Genomic DNA, 6,000 nt, shown 5'->3' with positions numbered 1-6,000 from the left:
CCAAGGTGCCCCACTGCTCATAACTAGTAAATGACTCCATGACAAGGTTTACTAACATTCATACCTAGTGAATGACTCCATGCCAAGGTGCAGGGCATTCATACCTAGTGAATGACTCCATACCAACGTGCACCATCATCCATACCTAGTGAATGACTCCATGCCAAGGTGCACATAAATTCATACCTAGTGAATGACTCCACGGCAATGTGCACCACAGTTCATACCTAGTGACTGACTCCATGCTAAGATGCCCCACTGCTCATAACTAGTAAATGACTCCATGACAAGGTTTACTAACATTCATACCTAGTGAATGACTCCATGCCAAGGTGCATGCCATTCATACCTAGTGAATGACTCCATGCCAAGGTGCACCACCATTCATACCTAGTGAATGACTCCATGCCAAGGCTCACCACCATTCATACCTAGTGAATGACTCCATGAACAGGTTTACTAACATTCATACCTAGTGAATGACTCCATGCCAAGGTGCACCACAATTCATACCTAGTGAATGACTCCATGTCAAGGTGCAGCACTGTTCATACCTAGTGAATGACTCCATGTCAAGATGCACCACCGTTCATTCCATGTGAATGACTCCATGCTAAGGTGTGCCACCATTTATGCATAGTGAATGACTCCACGACAATGTACACCGCCGTTCATACCTAGTGAATGACTCCATGCCAAAGTGCACCACTTTCATACCTAGTGAATGACTCCATGACAAGGTGCACTGCCATTCATGCCTAGTGAATGACTTCACGCCCAAGGCGCACCACCATTCATATCTAGTGAATGACTCCATTCCAAGGTGCACCACAATTCATACCTAGTGAATGACTCCATGTCAAGGTGCACCACCATTCATACCTAGTGAATAACTCTACGCCAAGGTGCACCACCATTGATACCTAGTGAATGACTCCATGTCAAGGTGCACCATCATTCATAAGTAGCAAATGACTCCAAGCCAAGGTGCACCACCAGTTATACCTAGAGAATTGACTCCACACCAAGGCACACCATCATTGATGCCTAGAGAATGACTCCACGTCAAGGCACACCGGTACTTATACACTGTAATGGACTCCACACACAAGGTGCACCCCCATTCATACCTAGAGAATGACTTCATCCCAAGGTGAATCACCATTCATACCTAGTGAATGACTCCATACCAAGGTGCACCATCATCCATATCTAGTGAATGACTCCATGCCAAGGTGCACTACTGTTCATTCTAAGTGAATGACTCCATGCCAAGGTGCACCATTGTTCATACCTAGTGAATGTCACCATGACAAGGTTTACTAACATTCATTCTTAGTGAATGACTCCATGCCAAGGTGCAGGCCATACATACCTAGTGTATGACTGCATGCCAAGGTGCACCACCCTTCATACCTAGTGAATGACTCCATGCCAAGGCTCACCACCATTCATACCTAGTGAATGACTCCATGCCAAGGTGCCCCACAGCTCATAACTAGTAAATGACTCCATGACAAGGTTTACTAACATCCATACCTAGTGAATGACTCCATGACAAGGTTTACTAACATTCATACCTAGTGAATGACTCCATGCCAAGGTGCAGGGCATTCATACCTAGTGAATGACTCCATACCAACGTGCACTATCATCCATACCTAGTGAATGACTCCATGCCAAGGTGCACATAAATTCATACCTAGTGAATGACCCCACGGCAATGTGCACCACAGTTCATACCTAGTGACTGACTCCATGCCAAGGTGCCCCACAGCTCATAACTAGTAAATGACTCCATGACAAGGTTTACTAACATCCATACCTAGTGAATGACTCCATGCCAAGGTGCATGCCATTCATACCTAGTGAATGACTCCATGCCAAGGTGCACCACCATTCATACCTAGTGAATGACTCCATGCCAAGGCTCACCACCATTCATACCTAGTGAATGACTCCATGAACAGGTTTACTAACATTCATACCTAGTGAATGACTCCATGCCAAAGTGCATGCCATTCCTACCTAGTGAATGACTCCATGCCAAGGTGCACCACAATTCATACCTAGTGAATGACTCCATGTCAAGGTGCAGCACTGTTCATACCTAGTGAATGACTCCATGTCAAGATGCACCACCGTTCATTCCATGTGAATGACTCCATGCTAAGGTGTGCCACCATTTATGCATAGTGAATGACTCCACGACAATGTACACCGCACTTCATACCTAGTGACTGACTCCATGCCAAGGTGCCCCACTGCTCATAACTAGTAAATGACTCCATGACAAGGTTTACTAACATTCATACCTAGTGAATGACTCCATGCCAAGGTGCAGGGCATTCATACCTAGTGAATGACTCCATACCAACGTGCACCATCATCCATACCTAGTGAATGACTCCATGCCAAGGTGCACATAAATTCATACCTAGTGAATGACTCCACGGCAATGTGCACCACAGTTCATACCTAGTGACTGACTCCATGCTAAGGTGCCCCACTGCTCATAACTAGTAAATGACTCCATGACAAGGTTTACTAACATTCATACCTAGTGAATGACTCCATGCCAAGGTGCATGCCATTCATACCTAGTGAATGACTCCATGCCAAGATGCACTACCATTCATACCTAGTGAATGACTCCATGCCAAGGCTCACCACCATTCATACCTAGTGAATGACTCCATGAACAGGTTTACTAACATTCATACCTAGTGAATGACTCCATGCCAAGGTGCACCACAATTCATACCTAGTGAATGACTCCATGTCAAGGTGCAGCACTGTTCATACTTAGTGAATGACTCCATGTCAAGATGCACCACCGTTCATTCCATGTGAATGACTCCATGCTAAGGTGTGCCACCATTTATGCATAGTGAATGACTCCACGACAATGTACACCGCCGTTCATACCTAGTGAATGACTCAATGCCAAAGTGCACCACTTTCATACCTAGTGAATGACTCCATGACAAGGTGTACTGCCATTCATGCCTAGTGAATGAATCCAAGTCCAAGATGCACTGCCATTCATACATAGTGAATGACTTCACGCCCAAGGCGCACCACCATTCATATCTAGTGAATGACTCCATTCCAAGGGGCACCACAATTCATACCTAGTGAATGACTCCATGTCAAGGTGCACCACCATTCATACCTAGTGAATAACTCTACGCCAAGGTGCACCACCATTGATACCTAGTGAATGACTCCATGTCAAGGTGCACCATCATTCATAAGTAGCAAATGACTCCAAGCCAAGGTGCACCACCAGTTATACCTAGAGAATTGACTCCACACCAAGGCACACCATCATTGATGCCTAGAGAATGACTCCACGTCAAGGCACACCGGTACTTATACACTGTAATGGACTCCACACACAAGGTGCACCCCCATTCATACCTAGAGAATGACTTCATCCCAAGGTGAACCACCATTCATACCTAGTGAATGACTCCATACCAAGGTGCACCATCATCCATATCTAGTGAATGACTCCATGCCAAGGTGCACTACTGTTCATTCTAAGTGAATGACTCCATGCCAAGGTGCACCATTGTTCATACCTAGTGAATGTCACCATGACAAGGTTTACTAACATTCATTCTTAGTGAATGACTCCATGCCAAGGTGCAGGCCATACATACCTAGTGTATGACTGCATGCCAAGGTGCACCACCCTTCATACCTAGTGAATAACTCCATGCCAATGCTCACCACCATTCATACCTAGTGAATGACTCCATGTCAAGGTGCTGCACTGTTCATACCTAGTGAATGACTCCATGTCAAAGTGAGCCACCGTTCATTCCAAGTGAATGACTCCATGCTAAGATGCGCCACCATTCATTTACAGTGAATGACTCCACGACAATGTGCACTGCAGTTCATACCTAGTAAATGACTCCATGCCAAGCTGCACCACTGTTCATACTTAATGAATGACTTCACATCAAGGCGCACCACCATTCATATTTATTGAATGACTCCACACCCCAGGTGCACCGCCATTTATATCTAGTAAATGACTTCATCCCAAGGTGCACTGCCATTCTAGTGAATCACTCTAAGACAAGGTGAGCCACTATTCATACCTAGTGACTGACTCCATGCCAAGGTGCCCCACTGCTCATAACTAGTAAAAGACTCCATGACAAGGTTTACTAACATTCATACCTAGTGAATGACTCCATGCCAAGGTGCAGGGCATTCATACCTAGTGAATGACTCCATACCAACGTGCACCATCATCCATACCTAGTGAATGACTCCATGCCAAGGTGCACATAAATTCATACCTAGTGAATGACCCCACGGCAATGTGCACCACACTTCATACCTAGTGACTGACTCCATGCCAAGGTGCCCCACAGCTCATAACTAGTAAATGACTCCATGACAAGGTTTACTAACATCCATACCTAGTGAATGACTCCATGCCAAGGTGCATGCCATTCATACCTAGTGAATGACTCCATGCCAAGGTGCACCACCATTCATACCTAGTGAATGACTCCATGCCAAGGCTCACCACCATTCATACCTAGTGAATGACTCCATGAAGAGGTTTACTAACATTCATACCTAGTGAATGACTCCATGCCAAAGTGCATGCCATTCCTACCTAGTGAATGACTCCATGCCAAGGTGCACCACAATTCATACCTAGTGAATGACTCCATGTCAAGGTGCAGCACTGTTCATACCTAGTGAATGACTCCATGTCAAGATGCACCACCATTCATTCCATGTGAAGGTGCACCACAATTCATACCTAGTGAATGACTCCATGCCAAGGTGCAGGGCATTCATACCTAGTGAATGACTCCATACCAACGTGCACCATCATCCATACCTAGTGAATGACTCCATGCCAAGGTGCACATAAATTCATACCTAGTGAATGACTCCACGGCAATGTGCACCACAGTTCATACCTAGTGACTGACTCCATGCTAAGGTGCCCCACTGCTCATAACTAGTAAATGACTCCATGACAAGGTTTACTAACATTCATACCTAGTGAATGACTCCATGCCAAGGTGCATGCCATTCATACCTAGTGAATGACTCCATGCCAAGGTGCACCACCATTCATACCTAGTGAATGACTCCATGCCAAGGCTCACCACCATTCATACCTAGTGAATGACTCCATGAACAGGTTTACTAACATTCATACCTAGTGAATGACTCCATGCCAAGGTGCACCACAATTCATACCTAGTGAATGACTCCATGTCAAGGTGCAGCACTGTTCATACCTAGTGAATGACTCCATGTCAAGATGCACCACCGTTCATTCCATGTGAATGACTCCATGCTAAGGTGTGCCACCATTTATGCATAGTGAATGACTCCACGACAATGTACACCGCCGTTCATACCTAGTGAATGACTCCATGCCAAAGTGCACCACTTTCATACCTAGTGAATGACTCCATGACAAGGTGCACTGCCATTCATGCCTAGTGAATGAATCCAAGTCCAAGATGCACTGCCATTCATACATAGTGAATGACTTCACGCCCAAGGCGGACCACCATTCATATCTAGTGAATGACTCCATTCCAAGGTGCACCACAATTCATACCTAGTGAATGACTCCATGTCAAGGTGCACCACCATTCATACCTAGTGAATAACTCTACGCCAAGGTGCACCACCATTGATACCTAGTGAATGACTCCATGCCAAGGTGCACCACCATTTATACCTAGTGAATGACTCCATGCCAAGGCTCACCACCATTCATACCTAGTGAATGACTCCATGCCAAGGTGCACCAAAATTCATACCTAGTGAATGACTCCATGCCTAGGTGCACCACAATTCAGACCTAGTGAATGACTTCATCCCAAGGTGCGCTGCCATTCATACTTAGTGAATGACTCCATGACAATGTGCACTGCCATTAATACCTAGTGAATGATTCCACGCTAAGGAGTGCCACCATTCATACCTAGTGAATGACTCCAC

This window comes from Triturus cristatus, chromosome 7 (assembly GCF_964204655.1).
Source record: "Triturus cristatus chromosome 7, aTriCri1.1, whole genome shotgun sequence".
NCBI lineage: Eukaryota > Metazoa > Chordata > Amphibia > Caudata > Salamandridae > Triturus > Triturus cristatus.
Note: the sequence above shows the minus strand (reverse complement) of the source record.